Source organism: Pinus tabuliformis, chromosome 8 (genome assembly GCF_031772625.1).
Source record: "Pinus tabuliformis cultivar Carrire ecotype Pingquan chromosome 8, CPIR1, whole genome shotgun sequence".
NCBI lineage: Eukaryota > Viridiplantae > Streptophyta > Pinopsida > Pinales > Pinaceae > Pinus > Pinus tabuliformis.
In genome coordinates, this window is record NC_142294.1 from 1,319,124,229 (window position 1) to 1,319,148,358 (window position 24,130).

Consider the following 24,130-nt stretch of genomic DNA (forward strand, 5'->3'; position numbering starts at 1 on the left):
AGGTGCCTCGAGCCCCTAAAAAATCTTCGGCTGATACTCTCTGGCTCTTTTCTTCCTCTGATACTCTTTGACAAAATCTGGGCTGCTGCTGTGATGTGCTGTGGGTCTAATCACAAATTTATGGCCGTTGTTCGGCCTCTGTCTCTCTGAAACTATCTTTGGTTCCTTCTGAAAACTTTCGCACTGAAAACGGGTCTTTTTGCGCCTTTTCGGACTTCCTGGGGGCTGCATGCTGAAAAGATTCCCTAAAGATTCACAAATCGCTCATCAAAAACTGCCTCAAAAACTGATTTCGGGGCTCTAGAGTGCGATTTTTGCCTTCTTCGCGCCAGAAGTGCTGATGATGTCAGCATGACATCAGCAGATGGGACTTTGTATGGCAGGTGACGTCAATATGATGACATGGTGGGGTGACGTCAGCATGTACAGAGGTGATGTAGGATGTGATGTGGGATGTGACGTGGGGCTTACGTCACAAGGGGGAGCGGTAAGTGGTATTGGGCACACCACCTTTGGGGGAGAGCGGTTTTGGGGGAGGGGGCTCTGCCACACCCCAGAAGGTGACGCGTGGCGGGAGGTACGGCGGCAATACCGCCCATCTCCCGGACGTTAATCATCGGGCGCTTTGGAGATGGGACGGCCCGCCAACCGTAGATCTGCGGGACTGGGGATCAGACGGCTGGCGGGAAGGACGAGGCGACGGCGGGTTAGGGCGGGGAATATACACGGGAATATTCTCATTTTAATAATGTGCGCGGGTGGGTTATGACTTAGGGAATGGCGGGCTATGGGGTTTAAAACGGCGGGGTTAATATTTTATACAAAAAACTTTGGGTTAGGGGCGAAAAAGGGGGTTTATGGATGTAAAATGAGCGCGTTTAAAATATTTACAGTTGGGACTTAGGGATAAGGGGTAGAACATGGGTTTTTGAGGGTTTTAGGGCTAGGGGAGAGGTTGTTAATCCGACCAGGTGTCAAATTAATCCCTTCTATGACTCGGATGGGCTAAAAACAGCCCCAAATGGACTATTTTTCCCCTAACTTAGAAAAATATGGCTATATTGCCTGGGAGGGGATATTTACATAGGGGAGTTATATATACATAGTTTTAGTAGGGGGAGTGGAAAACTGATAGGGAGTTACATACTAGAGTTAGCAGTTAATATGAAGATGGTAAGCAAGCGCTAAAGTCAGGGACCTTAGGCTAATTTTGGGGAAAGAAACTGAAAAGAAATGAAATCCTTGAGTGAAGCAGATCTTCGCCAAGGAAAACTGATATGGAGGATGATGGAACTAAGAGGAATCAAGCAGATCTTGACCTCTTTGGGGAGTTAGTAAGTGACTTGGGGAATTAGGAGAAGGGGAAGTTAGTGAAATCCAGCTTTGAGCATCCTTTGCATTAAAACTGCCTGCACTGTGATCTGTAAAGATAGAGCACTTTGTAACACAAAATTGATTATAAATCATCATTCTGCAACCTCACAGCTACCTACCCAGCCTACTTTCCTAACATTTTTTCTTCTTTTTGGTGGGTGCACTTAGACTTGCAGACCCATATTTACAATTTTTCTTTTTATTTTTTCTGATTTCCTATCTAAATCTACACTTATTTCTGCCAAGGGCCCAGATTAAACAGTTGGGTCCCTTTGATTCTCTACCTATCTACAAAATCTGCCAAGATTAAACTGTTTGGTCAGATATTATTCTCTATATTCTAAAACAATAAATTGAAACCTAGGGAGACCAAGATTAGACTGTTTGGAACTCCCTTAAAAGAAAACTCTTCAAAACTGGAACAACTCATCAAAATTGGAAACAACAGTGTTATTTGGACTAGCATACTTCTTGTCACCTTCTTTGGTCTCTGTCTGGAAATATGGAACCTTGCAGCATGAAAGATGACATATTTGGCATGTAAAAATGTCAATCATGAAAGATGATACCTTGTTGCAATAGGAGGCTAACAACCTGAACGTCCTCGGTTTTGTCGATCAAGCATTCCATCAAGTCCACATATGACATGAGGGGTTGTGACCAAATTTCTCAGTACAATCGTCTGTTCTGCCATGACTACCTCCAACAAAAAATGCAAGAATGGACCACTTTCTTATAGGCAACCCCCCAAGACCACGAGGTGGTTGCTATAAACCATACAGGTTGGTTTTAGGAAGAGCGACATCCTTGCCTGATACAAAGTAGCCCTCAGATAGGTCGTCAGTGCAAAGAACTTTTATAGCATTCGATCTGAGTTCAGGACACTCTTTTGTTGGGTAAGGACCCCAATCATGGCATGCAACAAAAAGTGATCTCGCCCATGGGTTTTGTTCCAAAAAGGATACTTGGAAGCAATCGTGTTCACCTAGTCTCTTATATATACAGTGATATTTGTGGCACGTTATGCTGTTTTGGTGCAGGAATTCCTCTTCTCATCTCATACACACTGTAGGGCATGTAATATACGTGAGCTTTCCTGAAGTCCTTTGTAACAAACTGTTTATTCTCTTCCATTTGTTTCATAAACCATCCTTCTGATGCATATATGAACACCATGGAAACCTCATGAAAATAGGGTTTCTCTCCATCAGGATAGACATATACCTTCAATACCTTCTCCATCATTTCATAGCTCCTTTTGAGACGAGACACATTATGATAAACCGGATTGTATAACTCTGGATTGTCGAGAACATGGGCTGCATTTTCGATTACATATTTCGCTGAGAGCAGCTGCTACTCAATTGTTATTACCCATTCTTCCCTTTGTGTCATTCAGGGCCACCTCCTCTGTTTTCCGCCGGAGTCCTATGAATTTTCCACAGCCAAGGTTTGGATTTGGTGCCATACAAACTTCTGGATTTTCGAAAATCTATAAAGCTGAAACTGATATGTTATTGTTTAGGGAGGCACCCTGATCATTGGAAAATGAAAGGGAAGGAGGAATCGACTACCAAAGAGCTCTTGCCATGCTTTCAGAATTTCTGAACGGAAATAGTCATGCGGTTTTCCTCATTTGAATCCTTTGTTGTGGAAAACGAGTGGAAACGAATTCTACACCATTTGCTTGCCTTTGTGGAAAGAATGACATATTGAGAAAAATGCCGCAAGCATCAGCATATTGCAAGTATTTTTGTGCCGCATGTAAGATAAAAGCGTTACATTTGTAGTGAGAGACCCCAGAACATGAATTTTCTTCCCAAACAGCTACAAGGCCTTCAACAATTTGACACAAGCTAGAGGCGATTGTTAGAGTTGAGGTCCCTAGTCGATTAATAAGCTCAATGCGATCCTCAAACATTTTTCACAAGGTGAATTCATGTGTTTTGGGCAATTGGAGTGAATCTGGGCAATTCTTTGGCTACCTGGCTATGTGCGCCACGCTCTTCTGCCTGTGCGCCACACCGTTTGTGTGCGTCGTGCACGTGTTATTTTAACACGGTGTGATAGCACCCAGTGCGTTGTGCTCCCTCTGTGCGTCGCGCCAGTCATCCTATGCACATCGCTGGCCAATTTCATCCTTGTTTGTTTTGTTTTCTTAATTTGACAAATGCATACATTTTATTTTCATTTTACATAGATGAGGATATAAACACGATTTCCCAGAAATTCAACTTGTATAAGAATGGGAATTATGATGCTCTTATGGTTGCTGCAGCAGTTGTGCCTTTGATGTTCTGGGAATCTCGAGAATAGGCCAAGTGCACCAGACTAGTACCGCTTGGATACACAGCAAATGTACTGCTCCCTATACACTTGTTACAGAAAGAACAAATGCTTTTAGGTAGAGGAGGAATGACCTGTTGTAGAGTTTTATGAACCCAACTTTTCGGACTACCAAGTGAGTCCATCATCAGGGGAGAATGCGTCAATAGATATTCTTAAAATCATAATGATGTATCCAAGAGCTAAAATTAGGGTATATATATAAGTTATTCAACAAAAGAAATAAGAAAATAGGTCGGCTCTTATCTTTTTATTTAATTAATTAATTAAATTATTTATTATTATTATTATTATTATTATTATATAATTATTATTATTTTTAATTAATTAATTAATTTATTCAATGGGATAACTTAATCGAATAATTTTATTATCTATAGAATTAATTATTATGTTTATTAATTCTATTTTAAATAATTGGTTCAATTGATTCATTAATTTGTTTAAATAATAAATTAAATTGTTTGATTAATCAAATTAATTAATTTAATTATGTATTCATTATTAATATGTTTATTCATTTATTTACATTATTAATTTTATTAATTAATTCATTAATTAATAAGTTTACAGGGATAGATTAATTACTTATTTTTCTATTTCTTGAATTAATTATTAGGTTTAATAAATTTATGAAAAATTAATTTTTATCTTTACAACTCTTTTTCTACTCTTGTAAAGTTCATCTTTAAGCTGCAAATTCTCACCGTGACGAAGGTTCTTTATAACCGACAAATTGTGTCCGGTTCCACTTGATTTTTTTATTTTTTTCAATGCTGGTTTGAGAAACAGAAGCAATTGCTGCAACTTAGTCTCCAAAGGTAGCAAATGCGGTGCCTTCACCACATCGAGACGGTCCCATCTTCGACAGAGAAGATTTAGCGCCTCATCAAGCATCATTCCCTCCATACTCTTACCTCCTTTAGTTGATTCTTCTCCGTCATTCGGTTCAATTTCCGGATCATTGTCAACACCACTAAGATTTTTTGTAGGATCTTCAAGACCTACAATTTCAGAAATCCTTTTTGCCACATGTCCCTTCACTTTATGTGCAAAACCAACTTTTTGAGTTACCGCTCTCCTAGATGCAGTAAGTGTAGCAATAGCTCGATCAAATTCCTTTGATTTATGCGGAGTGAGATACACTTTTAAGAGTGTATGATATATCTTAAGAGCTGTTCTCTGGTCTGGTTGACATAGTTGAGTGGTCCCTGAACTACTTGCCATCATACCATTCATGATTGAGGTGGCAGCAAGATAGATACGGTCACAATAACCAAGAGTAAGCTTTGGCTCATGAAGCTTGAGGATTCTAACAGATTTGTAACCTGATTTGAAAGCTCTCAAAGTTCTTTCTCCACCATATAACAACACTAGAACTGCAAGGTACATCCATGTTGTTTTCTTGTACCATTTGTGACTAAGGTACAGGTATATACCATGGACTATCAACAACACATAGACAATTACGAATGAGTGGTGTGAATATCAGAAAGCATTGAATCATGTAAGCCTTTTCAATGGTTTTGGAAGATTTAAGTTTATTCCTTCTGAACCACGGAGTGGCCAGAACGAATGCTATTTCCATGAAGACCGCCATCATAACACCTGTAATGCCCTCAACTCCTTTGACAAACTACCAGTAGTTGGGAGGCCTATTATGCCCAAAGAATTGTTGCAAGGGCACATATTGCTCATTTGATGCATGGAGAAGACGGGGAAAATCACATGTTAAATGTGCTCCTGCATGAAGCCCCACTCCATATTGCTATTGCTACTGCAATTACCTTGTGGAAATTGAGATTTTTGTCAAATGGAATTGCTAACACCAAGCTTGGTCTTATTGCGGAGCCACGTAATGGTATTTCTACAAACAGGAAGAAAAATCAATGCCATGTTAAATTTGAGTGTCTCTGCAGCTCCCTTAGCTGTGCACACGCAGTAACCCATCACATGGTATACTGTTTTGTGCTTGTATTGTATGAATTTCCATGTAAATAGCTCTGCAAGTATACAAACCCATAGCAGAAGCACCCAGATGCGTTGCCAGTTGTCTTCAACAAAGAATTTTGTTTTCTACAACCACCTTTCAACTGGATTGTTTATCTTGGTGGGCGCCAGCTTTTGCCTTATCATTTGGCTCAAATTAACACTGGTGTTCCCACGTTTTGCATTTTCATTTGGAACCTCCAGTAGCAACATCTCCAGATTTTGAATCTCAATGTATCCCAAATTATCAGGGTCTATTTCTTCCATGATGAGTGCTGCATACTCTTTTGCTTGTTCTTTTAACTTAGAAAGCTTGTTCGTAGATACACTGAGCATGATAACCTCTTTGACTTCTTCTTCAGTGATATGGCCATTAGCATTCTTGTCGACCCGCATGTCAAAGAAGGTCTGTAGCCTAGAATCAGAGTTCTGGTTGGCCATCTCCTGCTAGAACTGGTAGAGCTCATCCTTGGACAAACGATTGGTTTTCACCCCTTTTCGCCGAGCTAATGCATCAAAAATTTCTACTGCAAATTCCTTCAGTATTTCATTTTCTTCTCTGATCTTATTTAGCTGAAATGATGGTTCTTTTGTTTGTGCTTTTGTAGGGATAGGAGAAGCTATAGCTGCTACCATTGAAGAGTTGTACAACTTTGAAACACTTTTACAAATTACATATTTATTACAAAAACACATTTCATGATTTCTTCTTCAAAACAGGGTTTTGAAGAAGAATCAATCTCGCCTTATTGATGATGGCATTCCTGAAATAAAAACTTACTGAACCTCCCTCTGGCCTGCAAGCATTATTTCACACTTCTGGAGACAAAACCCTGGACTCAAGAATTAAAATGACTCTTTTCGACTAAAATGGCATTGGATGACCGCAAATGATGAGAAACGAACCTTGGTGAATTTAACTCTGACAGAGGACTCACAAGAATAACTCTAACATTGGCTCCAATTGGGATGGCAGCTGCCGCTCTGTGGAGGTGCCAAGAACTGCAGATCTTTGGGTGAGCAGACAGTGCCTTCGTCCATTGGGCTATGGAGTCCATTATTCCGAAAAACCAACATTACTCAATTTATTGACTAAAACTTGACTCAAACTGACTCAATGCAAACTGACATGATTGAAAAAAACTCGACTCTAACAAACTAACTCAAAATACCAAGAACTGAACTTAAAACTTAAAGCTTGGTGGTAGTACATGACCACCTGCATTTCTTGCAAGATAATATGCCATTAAACTATATCACAATGCCAATGTAACCAATCAAGCAGATGTCTTCTTGATTGATTCCCCTGATCCAATCTGCTGGTCGACAATACAAAATGATCAATGGGCATCCAAAAACATAGTTGACCATGATCTCCTTCATCACTCAACACTGCAATAAACACTTTCACAGCTGACTGCAACAAATCTGCCATTGGATCCTGAAAAACATGAAGTCTTTCCTCCTGCTGAAGAAACAAGGTGTCCTTTGCTTCAAATTCTGATCTTCCTTCATCATGTACTTCAGTAAAAGTATGCTCCTGGGCTTCAAAAAACTCTGAATGGGTAGATGAGTAGATATCTTCTTGGGAAAACATTTCAACACATGAAACATATGAAGAAGAATCTGAATTAAAATCCTGAATGTTTTGATCTTCTGTGGAGTGAATGTATTGTAGGTCATCTTCATATGATATGACAGCTAGGTTTTCATGTTCCTTATTACGTTCATTAATCATAAGAAGAGAAACTTCACATGATTCTTGAAGCGCACAAATGACATTTCTACCATCTACTAAAGATTCATCCAAAGGAACCTTTTCACTTACTTGAACGAAGGTCTCATTTTTTTGTTCATGCACTAACTGGATTACCTCCTCATGAAGGCTGTATTCTAATGAACTAAGAACATTTGGATCCATAACTGTGTCTTCTGCATCCCAGATGATTTCAACAGCAAAATTCTCTTTCATAGGATTTAGTACAAGGTTTTCTTGGTCATCACAATCTGAATTTGGAACTGAAATAGTTGTCCTGACATTATCACTTTCTGAAATTAGAGCTGAACTTACTTGCATGTCGTCTTCTTCTATTGACAGATCTAAACCGACACTTTTTCTTTCATCATCTTCAACCATATGGAACTCTTCAACCTGCTGATCTATTTCATATAATTCATGTTGACTGTCAAGATGCAGAATTCTTTCATCTTCCACCGTACTACAATCTTGATCATGCTGCAAATTTTCATGATCGTCTTTACACTGCTGAAAGGGATTTTCATACAGGGCTTCCATGATTTCTTCATCCATAAAATTATCATCCTCATATTATTTTTCAAGGCTCTCAATAAAACCATAAGCATGCTTGCAACAGTCATGAACTAGATTTAATAAGGGATAAGATTCTTGATATCTTTCAACGAACATGGCATGGAAATCCTTTTGACACTAAATACAAGAAGGCAGCAAACTTTCATATCAAGCTTGGGCTTCACCTTCCAGAGTGGCCATGAATATATCCATCAAGCAATCTTCAGGAAAATCAACCTTCAACTTGCGAATATGCACGTGAAATCGAACTAGATGTAAAGCAGTGTCCTTCTTACCATCATCTTTAAACGTAGGCAGATTCCTTGACCAATCTACCTTCGGAATTTTATTTGGAAAGCTTGGAATGTGATCTCAGCTCATGGGAGCGTATCTTCTTGCAATCCGCTCCATTTAAAAAAAAAGAAAAATCTCAAAGCTACTGATCCCTCTATAGTGGATTCACCATGAAGCACCGATTACTAGATTCTTCAGTGAAAGGAGTCGCCAGGTGAATGATTTTAGCCGTCTTCTTATGTCTGATCGTTGTTCACCATCAACAATCAACTCTTGAACTTGAGATATATACTGGGGCAAGACAATCTACAAGTAAACCACTTTCTTCCCCAGTATGGTCGCCACTATGTTAGCACTCGAATCTGCCTCAGGCTGAAGAAGGCAAGACTCGAGGCAACATCAAACCAAGCCCAGCCTCGTAGCTAGCCCTACGAGGACAGGAGAGGGCTCTCTCAAGTCAATCTCGATAAAATGAGCAATAGGATGCGAGATGACTTAAAACAGGAACTGATTTTAGGCTAGTAAAAGAATTTTAATGAGTGATATTTGATTTAAATGACTAAGTTGCTGCGTTGTAAGGGACAATGACACCATGAGCAAAGATTTAACCAAAGGCACAGGTTATTTCATAAGGCAAGATAAGCATGAGATTTTAGCAATCGAACTAGAGCTAAATGGGGTGAAAATATTGTTTAAGAAAGCTGAAAAGGGAATTAAAGTATGAATCCTTTCCAGGCAGAAGAAAAAACACAAAGACTGAACACTTCCTCAAGGCAGAGCAATGACTGAATTCTACATCTCTCACTTAAAAGCATTCAGCTGAAAATTATTATGAATGGACTGTGAACATAACAAGAAACATATGAGACATGAAGAAGAAACACATGCCAATACTCATACCACAAGAATCTTATAAATCAGGGCTGCGCCATTTAATCATTTCTATGTCAAAACTGTACAGTGATAGTGTTGGGTTTTTTCTTCCCACACTTCTTCTCAGAACTCAGAACCCTTTACACATAAATTTTCATACAATAAATAAACTCAATTTGTGTGAAAACAAATCGATAAAAAAAAATAGGGAGCTGGAACACCAATTGAAGAAGATAGGAAAAGAGTTGTCTATCTATGCTGGCGACAGAACAGCATTACATTATTCCATTTGAAATCTCTAATGACCAGTTGGAAAGGCGTACACTATAATTGTAGACCCTTTGAATCATAACTAAATTCCAAAAATAGGAAATTGAATCATATTTCTCTGCTAGGGTAGATATCATTTGTTCTAAATTTGGCTTTTGGACTTTGACCTTTCACCTTCGCTTTTTGTTTGAATGAAACCAATTTTTAATAAAATTGGTCTTTAAATAAGGTTTCGCCTGAACAATCCCAGCGACAATTTACTGAGCTCAACACGTGTTTTCAGTTTTAAGACATTTACTTGTGTCACCATTGTTTGATTACCAGCGCACTCCGTTCCAGACATCGGTAATAGCATTATGGGTGTCCAAGTGACACTGTATTATACCACTTTTTCTCAATATCTGAACGTCCTTGGTTTTGTCCATCAAGCGTTCCATCAAGTCCACATATGACATGAGGGGTTGTGACCAAATTTCTCAGTACAATCGTATGTTCTGCCATGACTACCTACAACAAAAAAATGCAAGAATGGATCGCTTTCTTATAGGCAACCCCCCAAGACCACGAGGTGGCTGTTGTAAACCATACAGGCTGGTTTCAGGAAGAGTGCCATCCTTGCCTGATAAAAAGTAGCCCTTAGATAGGTCAGCATTGCAAAGAACTTTTATAGCATTTGATCTGAGTTCAGGACGCTCTCTTGTTGTGTAAGGTCCCCAATCATGGCATGCAACAAAAAGTGATCTCGCCCATGGGTTCTGTTCCAGAAAGGATACTTAGAAGCAATCGCGTTCACCTAGTCTCTTATATACAATGATATTTGTGGCTCGTTATGTTGTTCTGGTGCAGGAATTCCTCTTCTCATCTCATACACCCTGTAGGGCATGTAATATACGTGAGCTTTCCTGAAGTCCTTTGTAACAAATTGTTTATTCTCTTCCATCTGTTTCATAAACCATCCTTCTGATGCATATATGAACACCATGGGACCCTCATGAAAATAGGGTTTCTCTCCATCAGGATAGACATATACCTTAAATAATTTCTCCATCATTTCATAGCTCCTTTTGAGACAAGACACATTATGATAAACCAGACCATATAACTCTGGATTGTCGAGAACAGGGGCTGCATTTTCGATTTCATATTTCGCTGAGAGTAGCTACTGCTCAATTGTTATTACCCATTCTTCCCTTTGTGTCATTCAAGGCCGCCTCCTCTGTTTTCCGTCGGAGTCCTGTGAATTTTCCACGGCCAAGGTTCGGATTTGGTGCCATACAAACTTCCGGATTTTCGAAAATATATAAAGCTGAAACTGATCTGTTATTGTTTAGGGAGGCACCCTGATCGTTGGAAAATGCAAGGGAAGGAGGAATCAACTACCAAAGAGCTCTTGCCATGCTTTCAGAATTTCTGAACGGAAATAATCATGTGGCTTTCCTCATTTGAATCCTTTGCTGTGGAAAACGAGTGGAAACGAATTCTACACCATTTGCTCGCCTTTGTGGAAAGAATGACATATTGAGAAAAATGCCACAAGCATCAACATATTGCAAGTATTGTTGTGCCACATGTAAGATAAAGGCGTTACATTTGCAGTGGGAGACCCCAGAACATGAATTTTCTTCCCAAACAGCTACAAGGCCTTCAACAATTTGACACAAGTTAGAGGCGATTGTTAGAGTTGAGGTCCCTGATCGATTAATAAGCTCAATGCGATCCTCAAACATTTGTCACAAGGCAAATTCACGCGTTTTTGGCAATTGGAGTGAATTTGGGCAATTCTTAGGCTTCCTGGCTGTGTGCGCCATGCCCTTCTGCCTGTGCGTCGCACCGTTTGTGTGCGTCGCGCACGTGTTATTTTAACATGGTGTGATAGCGCCCAGTGCGCCGCACTTCCTCTGTGCACCATGCCAGTCATCCTATGCACCGCGCTGGCCAATTTCATCCTTATTTCTCTTGTTTTCTTCATTTGAAAAATGCATACATTTTATTTTCATTTTACAAAGATGAGGATATAAACACGATTTCCCAAAAATTCAACCTGTATTAGAATGGGAATTATGATGATCTTATGGTTGCTGCAATAGTTATGCCTTTGATGTTCTGGGAATCTCGAAAACAGGCCAAGTGCACCAGACTAGTACCGCTTGGATACACAGCAAATGTACTGCTCCCTATACACTTGTTATAGAGAGAACAAATGCTTTCATTACTGATCTTTACAACTCTTTTTCTGCTCTTGTAAAGTTCATCTTTAAGCTACAAATTCTCACCATGACGAAGGCTATTTATAACCGACAAATTGCGTCTGGTTCCACTTGATTTATTTTTTTTCAATGTTGGTTTGAGAAACGGAAGAAATTGCTGCAACTTAGTCTCCGAAGGTAGAAAATGCGGTGCCTTAACCACATCGAGATGGTCCCATCTTCGACGGAGAAGATTTAGCGCCTCATCAAGCATCATTCCCTCCATACCCTTACCTCCTCTAGTTGATTCTTCTCCGTCATTCCGTTCAATTTCCGGATCACTGACAGCACCACTAAGATTTTTCGTAGGATCTTCAAGACCTACAATTTAAAAAATCCTTTTTTCCACGTCCCTTCACTTTATGTGCAAAACCAACTTTTTGAGTTACCACTCTCCTGGATGCAGTAAGTGTAGCAACAGCTCAATCAAATTCCTTTGATTTTTGCGGAGTGAGATACACTTTTAAGAGTGTGTGATATATCTTGAGAGCTGTTCTCTAGTCTGGTTGATGTAGTTGAGTAGTCCCTGAACTACTTGCCATCATACCATTCATGACTGAGGTGGCAGCAAGATAGATACGGTCACAATAACCAAGAGAAAGCTCTAGCTCATGAAGCTTGAGGATTTTAACGGATTTGTAACCCGATCTGAAAGCTCTCAAAGTTCTTTCTCCACCATATAACAACACTGGAACTGCAAGGTACATCCATGTCATTTTCTTGTATCATTTGTGACTAAGGTACAAATATATACCATGGACTATCAACAGCACATAGACGATTATGAATTAGTGGTGTGAATACCAGAAAGCATTGAATCCTGTAAGCCTTTTCAATGGTTTTGGAAGATTTAAGTTTATTTCTTCTGAACCACGAAGTGGCTAGAACGAATGTTATTTCCATGAAGACGACCATCACAACGCCTGTAATGCCCTCAACTCCTTTGACAAACTACCAGTAGTTGGGAGGCTTGTTATTCCCAAAGAACTGTTGCAAGGGCACATATTGCTCATTTGATGCATAGAGAAGACGTGGAAAATCATATGTTAAACGTGCTCCTGCATGAAGCCCCACTCCATATTGCTATGCTACTGCAATTACCTTGTGGAAATTGAGATTGTCGTCAAATGGAATTTCTAACACCAAGCTTGGTCATATTGTGGAGCCATGTAATGGTATTTCTACAAACAGGAAGCAAAATCAATGCCATGTTTAAATTTGAGTGTCTCTGCAGCTCCCTTAGCCATGCACACGCAGTAACCCATCACATGGTATACTATTTTGTGCCTGTATTGTATGAATTTCCATGTAAATAGCCCTGCAAGTATACAAAGCCATAGCAGAAGCACCCAGATGCGTTGCCAGTTATCTTCAACAAAGAATTTTGTTTTCTACAACCACCTTTCAACTGGATTGTTTATCTTGGTGGGCGCCAGCTTATGGCTTATCATTTGGCTCAAATTAACGTTGGTGTTCCCATGTTTTGCATTTTCATTTGGAACCTCTAGCAGCAACATCTTCACATTTTGAATCTCAATGTATCCCAAATGATTAGGGTCTAGTTCTTCCATGATGAGTGTTGCATACTCTTCTTCTTGTTCTTTTAACTTAGAAAGCTTGTTGGCAAATACACTGAGCATGATAACCTCTTTGACTTCTTCTTCAGTGATACGGCCATTAGCATTCTTGTCGACCCGCATGTCAAAGAAGGTCTGTAGCCTAGAATCAGAGTTCTGGTCGGCCATCTCCTACCAGAATTGGTAGAGCTCATCCTTGGACAAATGATTAGTTTTCACCCCTTTTCGCCAAGCTAATGCATCAAAGATTTCTACTGCAAATTCCTTTGAGTCTTTCATTTTCTTCTCTGGGCTTCTTTATTTGAAATGATGGTTCTTTTGTTTGTGCTTTTGCAGGGATAGGAGCAGCTATAGCTGCTGCCATTGAAGAGTTGTACAACTTCGAAACACTTTGACAAATTACATATTTATTACAAAAACACATTTGATGATTTCTTCTTCAAAATAGGGTTTTGAAGAAGAATCAATCTCGTCTTATTGACGATGGCATTCCTGAAATAAAAACTTACTGAACCTCCCTCTGGCCTGCAAGCTTTATTTCACACTTCTAGAGACAAAACCCTGGACTCAAGAATTAAAATGACTCTTTTCGACCAAAATGGTGTTGGATGACTGCAAATGATGAGAAACAAACCTTGGTGAATTTAACTGGGGGGGGTCCCTTTGTCATGTTTGATAACCGAGTGCAAAAAAGGTTTAATAGTATACTCAGAAAAATTCATTTTCTATAAGGTAGTATACTAAGTCTGGATAAAGTGATAAACCTGTTAGCCTCCTATACCAATAGGTGTCATTATTCATGATTGACTGTGGAAGTGCCAAATATATTCATCCTTTCCATGCTGCAAAGGTTCCATATTTCCAAGCAATCACTAATTTTGTTACAGTTAAGGGATGCCAAACTGCTTAATCTTGGCCTCCCTAGGTTTAAATTTCCTGTTTTAGTAATAGAGAATAAAAATCTGTCCAAATTATTTAATCTTGGCAGATCATTAGATAGGTAGAGAAGCAAGGGTGCTCAACAGCTTAATCTGAGCCCCTAGAAGATATAAGGATAGATTTAGATAGGAGGATAGCTAAAAGAAAAGAAGAAAAGTTGGGTTTGCTAGTCTAAGTGCACCCAAACAAAGAGAAGAGAAAATGCTAGGCAAAATAGGCTGGGTAGGAAGTTTTGACATTGTAGAATGAAGAACTGTGATAAATTTTGTGTTTCAAGGTGTTAAATTTACTTCAGATCACAATTGCAAGGCATATTCCCTTGGAGCAGCTCAAGCGAGGCATGACTAACTTCCCCTTCATCCTTTTCCCCAAATCAATCACTAATTTCCCCCAGAGATGTTAAGATCTGCTTGATATCTCTAAATCATTCATCTCATTCCTTGTATAAGTCATTTTTCCCTTTAAAAGCCTAAGTTTCTCATACTTAGCACTTTCTTCACAAATTCATATTAATTTCTAACTTTATTATATAAATCCCTCCTTAATTTCCCTCCCCATATTAAAAATATGATAAAAATCCCCTTTATATACATATCCCCTCCTTTGGTTGAAATATAACCATAAATAGTGCTTTGGGAATTACTAAGTTTACTTGAAACTTAGTAAGAACCCTCTTCCTATGCAATTGGACCCCTTCCAATGCATTTAACCTTCCTCCGATCTCAAAAAACCCCTTCCGATGCATTAAAACCCCCTCTGATGTACAAAAACCCTCTTTCAACCTTGTTTACCCTTCTCCCATCATTAAAACCTTCCTCTGATCCGATTGGATCCCCTCCGACGCGATATCGCAAGTCGGAGGTAGCAGTCACAGTATTGGCCCCCCTCTATGGTTTCCCTGATGACAACCCTCCGATGCGATTGTGCAATCGCATATCGTAATGGTTATATGCCCCAGTGCATTCCTCTGCTGAGATATCGCTATCGCATCCGAAGCGATATCACTATCACAAATCATCGCAATCTCTTCTTTTTCCATATATCTCCGCTTTATCGTAAATCCATCATTTTTCCAAAATCTATCGTTTTACCGCATTTCTCCATTTTTCCGCAAATTCCATGTTTTTATCGCAAATCATATATTTATCGCTATATCGCATTTTTTCTTTTCGCAATCGCATATGTACAAGGGCCCATGTCCCCTTCCCCTCCGTCGACACGATATAGCAATCGCCCCATCTGCCGTCCGATTAACCCCCCGCCATCCAACGGTTTATGTTATATCGCATCACCCATTTCGCTTTGCTATCGCGCGTATATAAAAGCCTCCCCCGATATGCGATCGCCGATGCGATATCGCTATCGCTATATCGCATATCGCCCATATATAAAAGACTCCGCCCCATTGCCCACCCCCGATGCGATATTGCAACTTAACCTCCGTCGTTGGATCTGCCCTCGCTAGATCCAACGGCCCGCATTTATTCCTCTCTACAGTGATCGCTCCTGCCCTCTAATTCATGAAATTTCCCGTGTAAAGTCGTTTTTTGCCTTATAAAGGGAAAAAAGGATTTTTTGCTTATATTTCCATTCGGTGCCTGTGCGTGCTCCAAGTGCAAAGGAAGCAGGTCATTCTTCATCCATTTTTCATCGCCTCCATCCAGAAAAGCTCTGAACTGTTAACACTCAGGTTGTTCCCTTTGACTCCTAAGGGAATACTACCGAGGTAACCACAAACCAACCTTTGGATTGTAGGTTCTAGCCCACCTGCAATCAGAGAGAGCTCTCTCTTTATAATATAGCTTTGTTTAAGGGTGATTTTAGGCTATTTATGATGTTCTTGGGTTTTGTTTGAGTTTAGTGGGAAGGATGATGATTCAGACAGAGTTGGCATGAAAAATATAAGAAATTCAGACCATTGGGCATGGAGTCAAGGTTTGAGGGCTGCTGTATGTGTTCTCTGTGGCAAAGAGAGACTACAGGGCATGATAGCTGAACATAGAACAATTTCAAGCTGAAATAAGGATGAAATAGAGGTCAGGCAATGAGAGCCAGTCAAGTAGCTCTCATTATGCTAACAGAAGGGAGGTGAGTGAGCATTACATAGGAGCAGTTAAGAATTCCTAAATAGCAGTCATATATGAATGAAATAGAGCAAATATGAGTAGTGGAGTATTCATATTTATGCCTAATTCAGAGGAAAACATAGAGAAATTGCAGAAATTGAGAACAGAGTACCATTCAGCAACATCTAAGCTATTCTTTCTTCCTGCAACTTGGATCATGACACATAGATGATATAGCATACATAATAACTTGAAAAACAGGTGAGAAAGACTTATTGTTCAATATATAAGCACTAGAATCCTGCAATCATCTCTTTAGCCATCAAATCCACACCAAAACAGTTCAAAGCATGATATTCCAGCAATCTTTGTTCATAAAACACTCAAAAGATATAGCGCAAGTCTGGAAATGAGTTATCAACCAACCAACCCTTACAAAATTGCTCAGGGTGGTTTAAATAGGAAAAATATATACAAACAGCAGATCTGATAGCAGATCTGGGAAATAACTGCTTTCAACCTAATATCTGCTGAAATAAATGCAAAAAATATATATCTAAGCTATGTTGGAGGCAGCTGCCTCAAAAATGAGTTAATATGGGTCCTTTGAGCTATGCGTTGGCCATTTGGCCATAACTGTGCTTTGGAAGCTGAAGTGCTACCCTCATGTGGCTTAAATGCATTAAACTATGATCTGGTGAGCCTTAAATGGGCTTTTACTGCTTTTTTGACTTGGATGGAGGCCTCTTTATTGTCTATCTGCCTTGGAAATAAAGATTTCCACTGAAAAACATTAACTGATACTCTCTGCCGCAACTCTGATACACTTTAACTTGAATCGGGCCTCTTTCCTCTCACTGATACACTTCAAACTATCAAATCGCCCCTTTTCTGCTACTTTATGGCGAGATTTGACCGCTGTTGGGCTTTCTGTGGGTTTCTAGAGGTTTCAGCGCTTGGTTGATCACAAAAGTGATAAATTTGAAGAAAAACAGTAAAATAGAGGAGGACTGGATGTTTCAAGGCTTGCTGAGGCAAAAATCCTACTGCCCAGAGCTTATTTGGGCTGTAGCGATCAAGAAATGATGAAGAATGAAGAAACTTCCCTTGCTGATAAACCACGCGCGGGCGCCGAACAGACATATGCAGAAAAGACCCTTTTTCTTTATAAAAGGCAAAAAACCCTTTTACATGGGAAATCCAATGAAAACAGAGGCGGGAGTGATACTGTAGCTCAAAATAGATCTGGGTCGTTGGATTACGCAAAGGTAGATCCAACGGCTGCGATGAAGTCGCAATATCGCTATCAGCGAGGAGCGGGGTGGAGTGTTATCATATATATATTGGTTTGCGATAGAGCAATCGCTGATATCACATCGGCGATCGGTTATCGGGGAGACTTAACCATATATGCGATGGGCGAGAGAAATGGGGGCAAGCGATAAGATCTGGACCGTCGGATCTGGGGGCAGATCGGACGGCTGCCGCGTGATCGATGATATCGCGTCGGCGGAGGTCGATGGGTGCAGGACTTTATACAATTGCGATAGCGATAAGGCTTGCAATGCGATGAATTGTGGGGTTTTGCAATAAACCAAGGTTTGCGTTAAAAACCTTGATTAACGGTAAAACAAGGGATTACGGAGATATATGGATAAAAGGGGAAATGCGATAATGAATGGATTGCGATGCGATATCACTTTGGGTGCGATAGCAATATCGCATCGGAGGATGGCTTGGGGGAATGCATGTGGGCATATATACATTGTGACATGTCGATTGCGAAATCACATCAGTGAAAAATGGATCGGGGAGACCATAAAAGGAGGCCAACACTGTTATTGCCACCTCCAACAGCGATATCGCATCGGAGGGGGGGGGATGTAATTCAGAGGAGAGATTTAAATGATCGGAAGGGTTTATAATGACTCGGCAAAGGGATTTTATGATTGGGGGAAGGCTTTATAGATTGGAGAAGGGTTTCTCCAATCGGAAGTAGGCATTATGCAGTCGGAAGGGGCTTTTGCATGATCAGAAGGGTTTTTAGAGATCGGAGAATGATTTTAATAATCGTAGAAGGCCTTTTTAAAGCTTTGGAAGGGTTTCAATGCATTGAAAGGGGTCTGATTGCATAGGAAGGGGGGTTTAATGCCTTAGAAGGATTTCTATGCATTGGGGAAGGATTTTTATGCATTGAAAAGGGGATTTATGAAAATGGAAGAAGTCCAAATGCATGGAAAGAGTTTAGAGAGGGAAACTAAGGGTTCTTACTAAGTTTCAAGTAAACTTAGTAATTCCCAAGCATATTTATGGTTATTTTTCAACCAAAGGGAGGCGATATATAAATAATGGGGCTTTTATACATATTTCTAGTAAGAGGAGGGGAAATAGATAGGGATTTACATAATAAGTTAGAAGTTAATATGAGATTTGATAAAAAAGCGCTAAGGATGGAAATCTTAGGATACAAAGGGGAGAAATGATTTATAGAAGAAGTATGAGCACTCCTAAGTAAATAAGATCTTTACTTAGGCAAACGTTATGGAATATGATGAAATTTGAAGATATTAAGCAGATCTTAACATCTGTAGGGGAAATTAGTGAATGATTTGGGGAAAAGGAAGAAGGGGAAGTTAGACATGCCTCTCTTGAGCTTCTCCAAGGGAAAACTGCCTTGCAATTGTGATTTGAGTAGATATAACACTTGAAAACATAAAATTGATCACAATTTATCATTATGCCACCTCAAAACTACCTACCCAGCCTACTTACCTAGCATTTTCTCTTCTTTTTGTTTTGGGTGCACTTGAACTAGCAAACCCGGCTTTTCATCTTTTCTTTTTTCTATCCTCCTATCTAAATCAATCCTTATTTCTTCCGGGGCTCAGATTAAGCTGTTGAGCACCCTTGCTTCTCTACTTATCTACAAATCTGTCAAGATTAAACAGTTTGGACAGATATTCATCTCTATCTTCTAAAACAAGCAATTTAAACCTAGGGAGGCCAAGATTAAGCTGTTTGGCCTTCCTTAACTGAAAAACTCTTCAAAATGGTATGATTCTTCAAAAATTAAGTTTCTTAGAAATATGGAACCTTTGCAGCATGACAAAGATGACATATTTGGCATTTTAACTGTCTATCATGAAATATGAAAACCTATTGCAATAGGAGGCTAACAGTGGCTCCACTTGGGGATGGCTTTTCCTTGTGAAAAGTCAAGAATAGCAGGTCAGATGGCCTTATATTCAACTGTTTGCTGTAAAATGAAAACTTCCGTTTGATTGCTGCTTTATTGTATGTATCACAACACACTTGTGGAGCTTAGGGCCTTCTCTTCGGGCTTCAACTGCAACAAGTTACTGTCCATGTTACAGGGAAAACCGTCTATACAGAACTTCTCTATCCCACTAAGGTGTGGCAGCTACCTTAGAAACAAACGAAGTAAAGTCTACCTTCATTTTCTTTTATGAAATATAGATGAGAGAAGAATAAAGGAGACCAACCTCTGTCTTGTGCTTGACTCCTTGTTCAGTTCCTCTCTCTTCTGATAGTCTTTTGCTACTTGCCTTCTCGTATACCCAGCTTCATAGAGTACCTGTAAGATCAAAGAAGCATAAAACTATACAAGAACATGGATCTATTATCATAAACAATCTAGGGTCAGATGTAAGTTAACCATACAAATGCACAAAACATAGATTACACAAGAGTATGGAAGAAAACTAGAATAGCTTTATTGATAATCAAGAAAAATCCAAGAGAGTTACAACCAGCTATTTCGACCCAGCATCATCCTCTTGGCAAGAAAGCCCTCTTTCACCTCATACAAATCTTAGATCACCCAACACACACTGATGTTGCCTCAAGATACTAACAGCAATTCCTTACAAGATGCAAAATTCCAGCCTCTGGATCTCTGGGATGAGGGATCCATATATAGATATCTATAAGGGAGATGAGTCAGCTTGTGTTTTGATTAGTGTCCTCCCTCTGATATTTCTTGTTTCCACTTGGAGATTGATGATCTCTTACTCATCCTTGGTCGAATTCAGAGAGGCAAGTGTCACAGGAGAAACTTCTGGAAGATTCCATGCTTTTCCACCTTGCAGAATGACACTGCCATTTGTCTCTTCCCGCTCATCGCACCCCATAGAAGGGCTTTGTGAAATTCAACACACCCACTGAGTGTACTTAGGTGAGATGCATCACACCCTGGCCATGTAGCAAGTGCAATGATCTTGTTTTGACCAGTTCTGAGTGGTTTTTCATGGAGAACTTCTGGGAGAAGCTGTAATCAGTTGACCTTGTTCCTTTAGGGGTTGGAACAACACTTTTAGGGACTTAGGAGCCTTTAGTTTATGGATATTTTATGCTTGGGGTTGCAGGGCCCAAAAATATCTATAACATTTGCCCCCTAAAGCATGAGGTTGTTAATTCTTTTTAGATGTTGAGTGAAATGCTTTATAATGAGGATCCGAAGTTCTTTCAAGCCGAGAGGAGACCTGTAATAAGACACAGTACAATACATTATCTTCATAATATTTTCATGACCTAGCTGAGGCAGGCATTCCCATGGTCAGCTTTATAAATTCGTTTTCATGTACATAGGACAGACAATCGTCTGAGTGTAGACTGATGATTCTGGTAGAGTCATCATCCCTTTGATTGGGTGATTATCTGTGCAGCAATGATGTACATTTGATGTCTTTATTTTCCTGAATATATATCACATCCCGAATGGATGAAACTATATCTGGGGTCTTCAATCTCATTCGATCTTTACTCAAAGTACAAGTCGATCCATGTGAGAGATGTTTTGGTGTCGAACATGGAAAGACATCGCCTAATTACCAGCCAATGATGTAAGTTGTTAACAGGCGCGAGAGGAATCACCGATAATGATAATGACCCTCAAGGTACTGCAGTACAATTCACGTGGTGTGAATAAAGGACTTGGCGTCAAACACCACAAAAAATCTTTCGGTCGAAGGCCATTGATGTAAACCTTTCGCCGGAAGTGAGAAACTTTCCATTGAGGCATGCAAGCTTCAAAGTACTGAAGGGGTGTTCCTAGATCGACTTCTTGGATAATGAGCTGATGTCAAAAAGAAGTGATCCATCATAGGAGGGCCTTAATGAATCCCACATCAATGACACAGAACAAAGCAAATGATTTTAATGGAGGTGAAAACGGTCTGGTGATATGAGGTTCAGGGTGGCGGTAATGAAAGAATGGAGCGTAAATGTATTGCAGCGGGTGAGACACAGGTGAATTCTCTGAATGACTTCTCTTGAACATATCGGCGACACTGACATGATGGATTGGTAGCATTAACCCCAAATGTGGATGGTGTGATGTGACCATGGTGATGTGACCGGTGAATGAAACAACCCAACCCGACATGGATGCGGAATGAAAGTGTCATGTTCAAGAGCGACTTGCTACCAACAAAGTTTCTTCAAGTTTTCTTCCCAATTTTCCCCAGTCATTGCTAACCAATACCTCTTTATTTCTGTCAAGCTTGAGTAGGATAACATATGCTTGTTCTATAATTTGCCCTTCGGGCAAACCCATCGCTATGTTTTAACGAGCCTAGCGATAGTGAAACTCGTTCTTGTCTGCCATGGACAAGTTTGTCGCTCTTATGTTTTTAACGAGTTTAATGACAAAGATAACTCGGTCCTTTTCAATTTGAGAGAGTCTGAAAAGGGACGTAAAGAAAACTCCAAAATTCCTTTTTCGTCATCTAACCCCTTAAGTCCGAAAAAGCATAAAACAATACAGAAGGGATGAATATTTGATACTTTTAACGAGCCGAACAAAACAATTGCTCGATCTTTTTGTGTAATAATCCCTCATGTCCAAAAAGATTAAAATCTAAAGGAGGGATAGCACTTCCGACCATTTTAACGAGCTGGAGAGGCCAATGGCTCGAAAATCTTTTCATATTTTACCAGTCAGTTGAAAAGAGCTTAAAGAAGACTCGTCCTTTGAGGAACGAGTGATAACAAAGGGTAGCAGTTGTTTCCAGGTAGGGTTTGGAATTTTCCAATCACATCAGTGTTACAAGGATGGCTAACATGATCACTCTTCGCAGCTGTTCCTCAAAATGGGTAAACAATCAAATGGAGGTGAATGATCGGCCAATGTAAAAGTGGAGGTGACGGTGCAAACACGACCAAAGCTTTAAAGGCTGAAGTATTACATTCACGATGGTTATTTACCAGAAATTGGTTCATTTTTTAATGAGCTTAAACTCTGGAGGAACATGTGCTCATTGCTTATGTTTATTTTTTAACGAGCATGAAGTCCGCGTTAAAACTGCTCGATAAATCCAGTCGTGTAATAAGAATGTCTCATTTAAAATGGCAATTTTTCAACTCTTTGCCCCACACCCTTTCTTTATGCAAGTTAGGAAACGACCAATCCAAAAAGAAGATAAATGATCGCTCTTCACTTGCACGCCAAAAGGTTTGCATGCCCCCAGGTATAAAATAGAGTTTCGAGGTTACCCCTCAATTTACAGACAAAACATGCTTGTTTTATCAGGAAAGGCCTACCTCTTACAGGTTACCAAAGAAAAACACTTCTTCGGCGATGTCTACCGAAATAGACAAAGGTGAGTGGCGATGCCTGCCAACCCACATAACTTTGACAAGAGAATCTTATTCCAGTCCAACTCCCTCTTCCAATCACGGACGGGAGTACGGAGGTCATATACCTCTCGCGGAAACCTGTCCTATACTCGAAGTTTTTTCTACCGAAGCAGACCAGGGTGCATGCCCCCTAGGTTTCAGTCACGCCCCCGAATCACTCGCACTCATCGGGCGGACAGACTGGGGATTGATGAGACATTCCTCGTGTGAAAAGACCATTTAGGGATGGTATATGACTATTTGCTATGTTTGAACCGGGAAATGAAAGCTGGTCTACGAGCTTGACCACTCTTCCTTCGTGCGGAAAACACATTACTCTAAAGAGTGAGGAGACAATCGCTCCCATGCAATAAATATAGTCTCTCCCAAGGAGTAGATTATAATCCAGGGGTCCTTGGACTACCATCGTGTTCATTTGAACGGTTTTCCTTCTCAATGTTATGGGCACATTGGGAAGGATCCCTAATGGTCGACTGGTTCCTTTGTCAAAACCTATTAGATTTCTCATCTCAGGCAAAAGCGATGGCGAACCAAGCGCTTTCCAAGTAGTCGAGGGAAAAGTGTCTATACATAACTGCTCTATCCTACTAAGGTGTGGCAGCTACCTTAGAAACAAACAAAGTAAAGTCTACTTTTGTTTTCTTTTATGAAAGATAGATGAGAGAAGAATAAAGGATACCAACCTTTGTCTTGCACTTGACTCCTTGTTCAGTTCCTCTCTCTTCTGATAGTCTTTCGCTACTTGCCTTCTTGTATACCCAGCTTCACAGAGTACCTGTAAGATCAAAGCAGCATAAAACTATACAAGAACATGGATCTATTATCATAAACAATCTAGGGTCAGATGTAAATTGACCATACAAATGCACAAAACATAGATTACACAAGAGTATGGAAGAAAACTAGAATAGCTTTATTGATAATCAAGAAAAAGCCAAGAGAGTTACAACCAGCTGTTCCGACCCAGCATCATCCTCTTGGCAAGAAAGCCCTCTTTCACCTCATACAAAGCTTAGATCACCCAACACACACTGATGTTGCCTCAAGAAACTAACAACAATTCCTTACAAGATGCAAAATTCCAACCTCTGGATCTCTGGGATGAGGGATCCATATATAGATATCTGTAAGGGAGATGAGTCAACTTGTGTTTTGATTAGTGTCCTCCCTCTGATAGTTCTTGTTTCC

The 24,130-nt window shown here is 39.9% G+C and overlaps 2 pseudogenes; both read right to left on the bottom strand.

The window, feature by feature from the left end:
• Positions 1 to 4,350: 4,350 nt before the first annotated feature.
• LOC149240335 (respiratory burst oxidase homolog protein B pseudogene) lies at positions 4,351 to 6,345 on the bottom strand (annotated as a pseudogene).
• Positions 6,346 to 11,716: 5,371 nt separating this feature from the next.
• On the bottom strand, positions 11,717 to 13,559 carry LOC149240336 (respiratory burst oxidase homolog protein B pseudogene; annotated as a pseudogene).
• Between the last annotated feature and the right edge of the window lie 10,571 nt (positions 13,560 to 24,130).